The sequence below is a fragment of the Hordeum vulgare genome, chromosome 1H, assembly GCF_904849725.1.
Source record: "Hordeum vulgare subsp. vulgare chromosome 1H, MorexV3_pseudomolecules_assembly, whole genome shotgun sequence".
Lineage (NCBI taxonomy): Eukaryota > Viridiplantae > Streptophyta > Magnoliopsida > Poales > Poaceae > Hordeum > Hordeum vulgare.
Window position 1 is genome coordinate 411,804,955 of NC_058518.1, and position 12,194 is coordinate 411,817,148.

Genomic DNA, 12,194 nt, shown 5'->3' on the forward strand with positions numbered 1-12,194 from the left:
CTCTTTATTATATAGCTCGTAAGATCGAATACATCGGGAGAGAGACAAAAGCAAAATAATCAAACTAAACACTAAAGACTTACTCCTCTAAGAGAAGAAATAAAAACTGAAAAGGAAAGAACTAAAACAAAGGTAAAAGCAAAAGATATAAAGGTGATACGATACCAGGGCAACTCCCCCAAGCTTGGCAGAAGCCAAGGGGATTGCCCATACCAATGCTTAGTTGTCTTCCTTTGGTGGTGATGGTGGTGGTGTTGTTGAAGTAGTCTGATCCTCCGTCTTCCAAGGCATAGGTGCTCCATCATGGCAAGATGAACGAGTCGCCGGAATCCTCAAATCTGCAGCCAACCTTATTGATTTAAATCTGTACTCATACTCACAGTTTTGGTTCTGCAGGTCATAGATCTGGCCCTGAAGTTGATCAACCCTGTCATAGAGCCTGGAGAGGTGTTTCCCAATATCAATGGCATCCATCTTGTGATTGCTAGTGAACTCCGTGATCATCGTGTGGTTGGCGTTGAGTCCACGCTCCACCATCCCTTGGCACTTGAAGACTTGTTGGTCCATTGCTTCGAGCCTCGTCTCCACGCTTCCGGTCTTCTTAGGCCCCTCAACATCATGGATGTGCAACATCCCCTCACTCATCTTGATATATTGAGGGTGTTTCAGCACTTCCATGAGGTAGGGATTGATGACTTTATCGAAGATCTTGTCCTTAGGAGCGTTTGGGGAAATCATGATGATCTTGATCTGTCACAGAAACAGGCTCGAAACGAAAACAGAGGAAAACTACGCGATACGGAGATCAAAACCTTCGGGCGACTATATATTGATTTTTTTTCTGGGCCAGAAGGAGTCCTCCGCAAGAAAACGGAGTCCGGGAGGCACACGAGGTGCCCACAAGCTTGCCCTCTGCCACCAGGGGTAGGGGGCGGTGGCAGGGTTTGTGGCCGCCTCGTTCGCTCTCCGGACTGCTTTTTATTTTTCTAATTTTCCAAAAAATCCAAAACGGAAGAAATTTCCTATTGGAAAAGCATCGGAGTCCAATTTCTTACCGAAACAGATACATCTTCGTTTTCAAGGTCTGAAACAGGCTGATAAACATCCCTTATGTACTCCTCTGAAGTTATGACATTGATGATATTGGTCTCAACATTTATGGGAGTACGAGAGATGTAATGCTTGATTGTTTGCCGATTTACCACTCTAGGAAAATTTCCTTCCGTGTTATTGATTTTGATGGCACCAAAACGATTTACTTCCTCGATAACATAGGGACCTTCCCATTTAGAGAGAAGCTTGCGTGCAAAGAATCTCAAACGAGAATTGTATAGCAAGACATAATCACCTACATTGAACTCTCGTTTCTGTATTCGTTTGTCGTACCATCTCTTAACCTTTTCCTTGAACAACTTGGCATTCTCGTATGCCTGGGCTCTCCATTCATCTAACGAGATGATATCAATAAACCGCTTCTCACCGGCAAGTTTGAAATCAAAGTTAAGCTCTTTCATTTCCCAATAAGCTTTGTGTTCCAGCTCAAGAGGTAAATGACAGGCCTTACCGTAAACCATTTTATACGGCGACATGCCCATGGGATTCTTATAAGCAGTCCTATAAGCCCATAGTGCATCGTCAAGTTTGCTAGACCAGTTCTTTCGAGATCTATTGACGGTCTTTTGTAGGATCAACTTGATTTCCCTATTACTCAACTCCACTTGACCACTAGACTGAGGATGATAAGGAGATGCAACTCGATGGTTGACATCATACTTAGCTAGCATCTTGCGGAAAACACCATGAATGAAGTGTGAACCGCCATCAGTCATCAAGTATCTAGGGACTCCAAATCTTGGGAATATGACTTCTTTAAGCATCTTAATAGAGGTGTGGTGATCAGCATTTTTAGTGGGGATAGCTTCTATCCACTTAGTAACGTAATCCACAGCAACTAAGATGTGAGTGTACCCATTGGAACTCGGGAAGGGTCCCAAAAAATCAAAGCCCCAGACATCAAATGGTTCAATGACAAGTGAATAGTTCATAGGCATCTCCTGACGCTTACTAATGTTCCCTATTCTTTGGCATTTGTCACAAGACAAGACAAACTTACGAGCATCCTTGAAGAGAGTGGGCCAATAGAAACATGATTGCAATACCTTATGGGCAGTTCTATCTCCAGCGTGGTGTCCTCCGTAGGCTTCGGAATGACACTTCTGCAAGATTAGTCCCTGTTCATGTTCAGGCACACAATGTCTAATAACACCATCTACTCCTTCCTTATAAAGGTGAGGATCATCCCAAAAGTAGTGTCTCAAATCAAAGAAGAATTTCTTCTTTTGCTGATAGGTGAAACTGGGTGGTATGTATTTGGCTATGATATAGTTTGCATAATATGCATACCATGGTGCACTATGTGAAGTGGGGATGACATTTAATTTCTCATTAGGAAAGCTATCATCAATAGGTAGTGGGTCATCAAGGACATTCTCTAGCCTAGACAAATTATCTACTACACGGTTATCAGCACACTTTCGGTCAACGACGTGCAAATCAAATTCCTGTAGCAGGAGAACCCATCTGATCAGCCTAGGCTTAGCGTCCTTCTTCTCCATGAGGTACTTCATAGCAGCATGATCAGAGTGAATAGTGACTTTGGAGTCAACTATATAAGATCTGAACTTTTCACATGCAAACACGACTGCTAAAAATTCCTTCTCCGTAGTGGCGTAGTTTCTTTGGGCACTGTATAGAATTTTACTAGCGTAGTGAATGACATTCAACTTCTTGTCAACTCTTTGTCCTAGAACAGCACCAACAGCATAATCACTAGCGTCACACATGATTTCAAAGGGCAAGTTCCAGTCAGGTGGTTGAACAATAGGTGCGGTTATCAAAGCCTTCTTAAGTATTTCAAAAGCTTCCTCACAATCCTCATCAAAAACAAAAGCAACATCCTTCTGCAAGAGGTTGGTAAGAGGCCTAGAAATCTTAGAGAAGTCTTTAATGAACTTTCTATAGAAACCAGCATGACCTAGGAAACTTCGTATACCTCTGATATCTGTGGGGCAAGGCATTTTCTCAATTGCATCAACCTTAGCCTTATCAACTTCAATGCCTGTTTCAGAGATCTTGTGTCCTAAGACGATACCTTCATTAACCATAAAGTGGCACTTCTCCCAATTCAAGACGAGGTTGGTTTCTTCGCATCTCTGTAAGACTCGATCAAGGCTGCTGAGGAAATCATCAAAGGAAGACCCATAAACGAAGAAGTCATCCATGAAAACCTCGACAATCTTTTCATAAAAGTCGGAGAATATAGCCATCATACATCTTTGAAAGGTGGCAGGTGCGTTACATAAGCCAAAAGGCATACGTCTATAGGCAAAGGTACCGAAAGGGGAGGTGAAAGTGGTTTTCTCTTGATCAGATTGTGCAACAGGTATTTGCGAGAAACCTGAATAACCGTCTAGAAAGCAGAAGTGTGTGTGTTTTGATAGCCTTTCTAGCATTTGGTCGATAAATGGCAAATGATAATGATCTTTCCTGGTTGCCTTGTTCAGTTTCCGGAAGTCTATCACCATTCTATAGCTGGTAATAATCCTTTTTGGGATTAGTTCATCCTTATCATTAGGAACGACGGTGATACCTCCCTTATTAGGTACGCAATGTACTGGACTTACCCAATCACTATGAGCAACAGGATAAATGATTCCTGCTTCCAGAAGCTTTAATATTTCTTTTCTAACGACCTCTTTCATCTCAGGATTTAATCTCCTTTGATGATCATCAACTGGTTTAAAGTCAGGATCGGTTTTAATCTTGTGCTGACATAGAGTAGGACTAATACCCTTAAGATCATCAAGAGTATATCCAATAGCAGCGCGGTGCTTCCTCAGAGTCCTTAGTAACTTCTTCTCTTCGTGCTCTCAGAGGAGAGCACTAATAATAACAGGATATATCTCCTTCTCATCAAGATAGGTATACTTAAGAGTATCAGGCAACTGTTTAAGCTCGAACACAGGATCACCCTTTGGTGGGGGAGGATCCCCAAGCAGTTCAACAGGCAGATTATTCTTGAGAATAGGATATTGTTCTAAGACAATTTTATCTATCTCATCTCTCTCCTCCATATGCATATCATTTTCATGCTCAAGAAGATATTGCTCTAAAGGATCCGTAGGAGGTACGACAATAGAGGAAAGAGCAATAATTTCATCTCTACCAGACGACTCTCTTTCATGAGGTTGTCTTCCAAACTTGGAGAAGTTAAACTCATGAGACACACCCTCAAAACTTACTGTGACAGTCTGCTTAATGCAATCAATGTGAGCATTGACAGTGTTGAGAAAGGGTCTACCAAATATGATGGGACAGAAGCTATCTTGTGCAGTACCAAGGACGAGGAAATCAGTAGGATACTTCGTCTTACCACAAATGACTTCTACGTCTCTCACAATTCCAGAGGGCAGATAGTGTCTCTATTAGCAAGCGTAATAGTGACATCAATGGGTCCTAACTCAGCAGGTGCAATCTCATATTTGATTTCATCATATAGAGAACGGGGTATTGCACTGACACTAGCTCCCATATCACATAAACCACGGTAACAGTGATATCCTATTTTGATAGAAACAATGGGCAGGCCAACTACAGGTCCGTGTTTGTCTTTCGCGTGAGGTTTAGCAATTCTAGCACAGTCCTCACAGAATTTGATAACATGCCCGTCTACATCTTCGGCTAAAAGATCTTTGATAATAGCAACACTAGGTTCAACTCTAATTTCCTTAGGGGGTGCAAGTGGTCTAATGTAACCCCTACGTCTCATAGTTGGAGCTTTAGAATAATCCTTTATCCTAGCAGGGTATGGTGGTTTCCTAGTGTAAGCACAAGGAACAACAGGATCACTAAAAGCAATGACTTTCTCCTCAACTAGATTGGTTTTGGCTATGTTGCTTTCTACAGGAGGATGATATTTAAACCACTTCTCTTTGGGAAGATCAACATGAGTAGCAAAAGATTCACATAGAGAAGCTACTATCTTAGAGTCAAATCCATACTTAGCGTTAAAATCTCTAGAAGTGTTTGTCTCAACAAAAGATTTAATGCAATCAAACTGTAAATTCATACCTGACTCCTTACCTTCCTCCAGCTCCCAATCTTCAGAGTTGCGTTTGATTCTCTCCAATAAATTCTACTTGTGATTAATATCCTTCTTCATAAAAGAACCGGTACAAGAAGTGTCAAGCATGGTACGATCTTCATGAGAAAGCCGAGCATAAAAGTTTTGATTGATGATTTCTCTCGAGAGCTCATGATTGGGGCATGAATATACCATTGATTTAAGCCTCCCCCAAGCTTGAGCTATGCTTTCCCTGTCACGAGGCTAAAAGTTATAAAGAAAGTTCCGATCACGATGTACTAAATACATAGGATAGAACTTTTGATGAAATTCCAATTTCAACCGATTGTAGCCCCATGATCCAGTATCATCACATAGCCTATACCATGTCAACGTCTTATCCTTCAAAGATAAAGGAAATACTTTCTTCTTTACTTCATCCTCAGGCAAACCTGCAAGCTTAAATAAACCACAAACTTCATCTACATAGATCAGATGCAAGTCTCGATGTGAAGATCCATCTCCTGTAAAAGGATTAGCCAGCAGTTTCTCAAGCATACCCAAAGAATTTCATAAAAGATATTTTCAGTAGGTACCTCAGGTTGAGGAACAACTTCTCGTTCTTCCGTTCGTGGTGAAGATACCCCGAACAAACTCCTCAAAGGAACAGTTTCCATAGTGACAAGTGACAATAAATTTCAGCACAGTATAAAAAAATGTTTCCTTACCAATTTCCACTTACCAAAGTCGCTTCACTCCCCGGCAACGGCGCCAAAAAAGAGTCTTGATGACCCACAAGTATAGGGGATCAATCGTAGTCCTTTCGATAAGTAAGAGTGTCGAACCCAACGAGGAGCAGAAGGCTCTGATAAACGGATTTCGACAAGGTAATAACTGCAAGCACTGAAATTAGTGGTAACAAGTGATTGTGTAGCGAGGTGAAACGTAGCAAGCAAAAAGTAACAAGTAACAAGTAGTAGCAACGGTGCAGCAAGTGGCCCAATCCCTTTTGTAGCAAGGGACAAGCCTGAACAAAGTCTTATAGGAGAAAAAACGCTCCCGAGGACACACGGGAATTTCTGTCATGCTAGTTTCATCATGTTCATAAGATTCACGTTCGTTACTTTGATAGTTTGATATGTGGGTGGACCGGCGCTTGGGTACTGCCCTTACTTGGACAAGCATCCCACTTATGATTAACCTCTCTCGCAAGCATCCGCAACTACAAAAGAAGAATTAAGACAAAGTCTAACCATATCATTACACTAGTGGATCCAAATCAGCCCCTCACGAAGCAATGCATAGACTGGGGTTTAAGCTTCTGTCACTCCAGCAACCCATCATCTACTTACTACTTCCCAATGCCTTCCTCTAGGCCTAAATATGGTGAAGTGTTATGTAGTCGACGTTCACATAACACCACTAGAGGAAAAAACAACATACAACATATCAAAATACCGAACGAATATCAAATTCACATGACTATTATTAACATGACTTATCCCATGTCCTCAGGAACAAAAGTAACTACTCACAAAATAAAATCATAATCATGATCAGAGGTGTAATGAATAGAATCAATGATCTGAACATAAACTCTTCCACCAAGTAATCCAGCTAGCATCAACTACAAAGAGTAATCAACACTACTAGCAACCTTACAAGTACCAATCGGAGTCGTGAGACGGAGATTGGTTACAAGAGATGAACTAGGGATTGGAGAGGAGATGGTGTTGATGAAGATGTTGATGAAGATGCCTCCCCTCCAACGAGAGGAGTGTTGGTGATGACGATGGTGACGATTTCCCCCTCCGGGAGGGAAGTTTCCCCGACAGGATCATCCTGCCGGAGCTCTAGATTGGATCTGCTCAAGTTCCGCCTCGTGGCGGCGGCGAAACCACGAAAAAGCTCCCGTCTGATTTTTTCTGGACCAAGACGCTTCATATACCAAAAGAGGGGGGCTAGTGGGCCGTCAGGGAGCCCACAAGCCCCCACTCCGCCACTAGGGGGGTGGCGATGTCTGGGCTTGTGGCGCCCTGGCAGCCCCCCTCCGGTAGTTCTTTCGCCCAGTATTCTTTATATAATCTCAAAAAATCCACGTAACTTTTCAGGGCATTTGAAGATGTGCAGAATAGTGGACTAAGATTTGCTCCTTTTCCAGTCCAGAATTCCAGCTGCCTGAATTCTTTCTCTTCAAATAAACCTTGCAAAATAAGAGAGAAAAGGCATAAATATGGTACCACAAGTAATATAACAGCCCAAAAAGCAATAAATATCAAAATAAAAGCATGATGCAAAATGGACTTATTAGACATGAATCGCGGCGGAGCTGCTGTGGCGGAGGATGGGGTTTGACGCGTATCCGAGCGGTGAAACCGCATATATGCCGGTTGGGGGTCCTTTTTCCGGGCCAAGGTACAAAAATTACGGGCCGAATGAGCGATACGGGGTGTGTTTTGGCTAGCAAAACGGGTCGAACCCGTATATTCGCCGAAATTATCCGGGTTCGGCCCTCTTACGGGTCTGCTAGAGACGCTCTATACTCGTCCAGCCCGTAATTTTTTAACGCGGCCTGCAAACCTACCCCCGAAGTTGTATATTTATGGGTTTGCGGGGCAGATACGAGTCGAAATCCTATCCCCCCGCCGCCGCATTTCGCTGTGATTCCCCACTCTCTCCCTCGCATTTCTCGCCGCCGGTGAGCCCTCTTCCGCCTCCAAACGCCATGTGGGGCCGTATGTGGATCTCCGGCAACAGTTCCGGCGGGGGCGGCGACCCCGAGTGCGAGCGGTGCGTCCGCGCGAACGAAGCGAGGAAGCGTGCGGCGAGGAGGTGGACGAACCAAGGCCTCGAGCCGCCGTCAAGCCTCCTCCGTCGTGAGATGGAGGAGTACGACTGCCGGCATGGGCGGATGCCCTCGCCGTCCGTGGGCTCTTCCTCCGTCGTGGGGAGCTCGTCCGGCGCTGCGCTTCTCCCCGTGAAAAGGGGGTGGGCGGATGAGCTGGAGGATCGCAGGCTCGTCGCCGTCAAGCAGGAGCCAGAGGAGATCGCGCGCCGAGGCGTCGTCGGGCCCGAAGATTACTTCGGCGATGATGTCGACGCGGTCGCGTTCGCCATTGCCGAACGAAGCTTGTGCGAGGAGGCGGAGCGCTGCCGCCACGACAAGGAGCTCAAAGACCTCTTGTTCAAGTAGGCGTTCGGGCCAACCTCGCCGCGGAGGACAAGGACGACGAGTGGCGGCGCATCTGCGAGGAGCAGAGGGAGAAGTTCATCGACCTCGTCAGCTCTAACGAGGAGGACTGAGCTCCACCACCGCGTCGTCCTTGACCGCGAGCTCGTCCATTTTGGTACATCGACATCGGCCTCGCCACTGCTAGATCCCTCACCCCCTCTAGTAGTAGCAGCAGTAGAATGAACTATGTATGATCATGTAGTATGTGATAAACTATGAATGATCACTATGGTTGCAAATTTTTTCGCGAATGTTTTTTTTAAATTATATAGTTTCATGTACGGGGTCTATTCTGCAGCGCACGGTTTTGCCCCATAAAACATATCTTCGTCGAACTATAAACGTCTTATGCAGGTCGGCATTATAGGTTTTTGGGTTCCAACCATCTCATATTTTGCTTGCGGTAGTACGTCGATGGATCGTGGTATGGGAAAGGTGACGCGTCTATATTTTCCATAGTTGTGATCTTTTACAAGACTGCTACATCTAGGGAGGATGGTGGCGGTCGAGGGACGAACAAAGTTGAACCATCATGACACCGATGTTTGACTGCGTAGAAGATTTAACGTGTGCAACAGAGTTGGCTCTCGGTCAAAACGATCTCATGAACAAACCTTCCAACTATATATTTTTTTTGGAGGGAAAAACCTTCCAACTATAGTGTGCGCAACCAGGTGCACGCCGAAATGGGCCGGCCTAGCGTACGGGAGGCTATGGCCTCGTTATTTCTTGAAAAAAATACACTTTTTTTGTTTTTTGCTTTATTTTTTCTTTTATTTATACTTTCAAATATTATGTGTGTATATGTGTATATATATATACCTATTAATAAAGGACGAATGGCATCTGTCCGTGCGTCGTTGGTTATTTTGCAACAAAAAGCCTATGTGGTTTTAGGTAATCAATCTGCAGTACATTTTTAAGTCAAAACGAATAGTTTTTTATTCTTATAAAAAGCTACGTGACTTTACAATAATAAACTCACAGTTCGATTTTAAATCACAGCCAACCATTTTTTTTTACATATAACATCCTAATATTTACGTTAAACAATGCACAGTCCATGTGTAATAGATATTTTTCAAAATAATCATATCTTTTAAATCTTAACTTTAATTTTAACATATTATATATTAAATTTGACTAGAAAAATGTGTAGAATTTGAATCTGATGTAATTTTTATCTGTTAGCTATTTAAAAAATAATCTATTTAGGATGCAACCTAAATCAATGATGCATGCTTCGTCATTTCTTTATATCGACGTCAATTCGTAATGCAAATGAACATATCATACACATTGCTCTGTGCTATCTGATAAAGAACGAGCGAGGGAGATAATTACAATGAATCAACTAAAATTCATACGCATGTTGTAGTTTCACCAGCCTTTGTCTTTGTACATGTCGCATGATTGAAGATGCTACATACGTATTTTCTTTGGTTATATCCACACTTGTACTTATCAATGGACTACATAATTAATTTTTATAGTGAATTGACAAATAATTTAAAAATGCCTAGAATCTGAATACTATGTAATTTTTATCTATTAGTTATTTAAAAAATAATCTATTTAGGGTGCAACCTAAATCAATGGTGCATGCTACGTCATTTCTTCATATCGGCGTTAATTCGTAATGCAAATGAACATGACACACACATTGTTCTGTGCTGCTTGATAAGGAACGAGCAAAGAAAATAATTACAATGAATCAACTAAAATCCATAGGCATGTTATACTTTCACCAGCCTTTCTCTTCGTACATGTCGCATGATCGAAGATACTACGTATATATATTTTCTTTTGCCAAATCCACACGTGTACTTACAACGGACTACACAATTCTTTTTTATAGTGAATACACAAATAGTTTTTATAGCATATACATACACTTATAAAATTCATGAAGATTTATTTTTAAAATATCCAAATAATTTTTGTGATGGTTATGAACATTAATATTGGAACTCATATATAGGATCTTATTTTGTGTTTCATCCGTTGCAAGTGAGGGTGACACATATAGATTTTTGTAAATAGACTTAATTTGTAGAAGCGGCCTCCTTAATATAAAACGGCATCGACAGGTTGCTATCTGAATCTGGCCGTAGCTGAATCAAAATTGAATCGAAATGAGAACAATGGCTCAGATAAAAAGTATTTACTCTTCCCTTGCAACGCACGGCATGGTTGCTAGTACATATAGATTGTAGTTACTCTCAGTTTTGTTTGATATATTGTAGGTAGTATCTATCATATCGGAGGATATGTACACGTAGTATGTAGCATATATCAATATTTAGATAGTATATATACTACCTGTTAGGTAATATGTACCATATTTTTAGCATACTCATTTTTACGTATAAATATGTATGTATTTCATAATATTACAAAACTATGGATTAACTATATTATTTTATGTAACATATTTTGTAGTATCTTATCTATAGTATGTGAACATACTTACAATAATAAATTATAATATATAGTATCACATGGTAGTATATGACACATGGGAGCGAAAGTGCCTTTCTGCTCCCGAGCTCATTTGAGCTCGGGTGAACAGTAAAATCAAAAAAAAAAATCAAAAAATGTTCAAAAAGTTCTGAATTTTTTTAAAATCAACTTTGACAAAAGTTCTAAGTGCATGCAAAAATTTGGCATGAACTAACATTTCTACAAGGCGTTCAAAAATAAACAAAATAGACACTCTGAAAATGCGTATTTTCAGAGCATCCATTTTGTTTATTTTACCACGCCTTGTAGAAATGTTAGTTCATGCCAAATTTTTACATGCACTTAGAACTTTTGTCAAAGTTGATCCCAAAAAGAATTCAGAATTTTTTAAACATTTTTTGAATTTTTTTCGATTTTACTGTTCACCCGAGCTCAAATGAGCTCGGGAGCGAGCTCGGGAGCAGATACTCCACGTCCACATGGGAGTAACTACACCCGATAGTAGGAGATATTTTCCCGTAGGTGGATTAGGAGCACTCGGTGCTCCACCCCCCTATATTGAAAAATAATTTAGTAGTTCAAACAAAGAGTAAAAAAACCTAGAACTTTTTAGTATCCAATATGACGAGGTAATATGCTGGTATAAAAAGTTTGGCCAAGCAATTAATCTCGTTGACTTTAGGGCAAAAAAACCAAATTATGATGATAAATAGTACTTTTATCTAGCCTTTTTGGAAAATCTTTGACTCTGGATGCAATGAAAGTAATTCTGGGTTTAATTTTTTTATATGCAGTGCAATACTTGATCATGTTTGATTACATAAAAAATTCCAGAATTTTTTAACTTTTTTGAAATACTAAATTATTTTTAAATATAAAGGGGCGTAGCATCCGATAGCTCCTATGCACTTTCGGTATTTTCCCTATATATAGCTTATTCCTCGCCCTGGCCATCCATCGAGCCACGTGATTGCACTCAACCAAGCCATAATTTCACCAGTATAAAAATACCTCATATATTAATAGGCACCGAGGTAATTTTACCTTTCCACATACCTCGCGTACTTTTTTTTTTCTCTTTTTGGACGGTACCTCGCATTCTGTTTGCTTATCCCATTACGAGCTAAGAGCATCTCTAGCAGACCCCGTATAAGTGATTAAATTCGTAAATTTTTCGTGTTTTACAGTTTTAGTCGTACAAAGTGTGCAGAACAGAAACCGTAAAAATAATCCAATCCATAAAACATTTAAGAGGTATGGAAAGCCACACCGAAACCTTTATTTTTAAAGGTTCGAAGGCCGATTCTAAGGGCCCCGTATACCGGTCAAACCTCGTCGGAGCAAACACGCCGCCGTAGAGTTTGCAAAAATTCATCA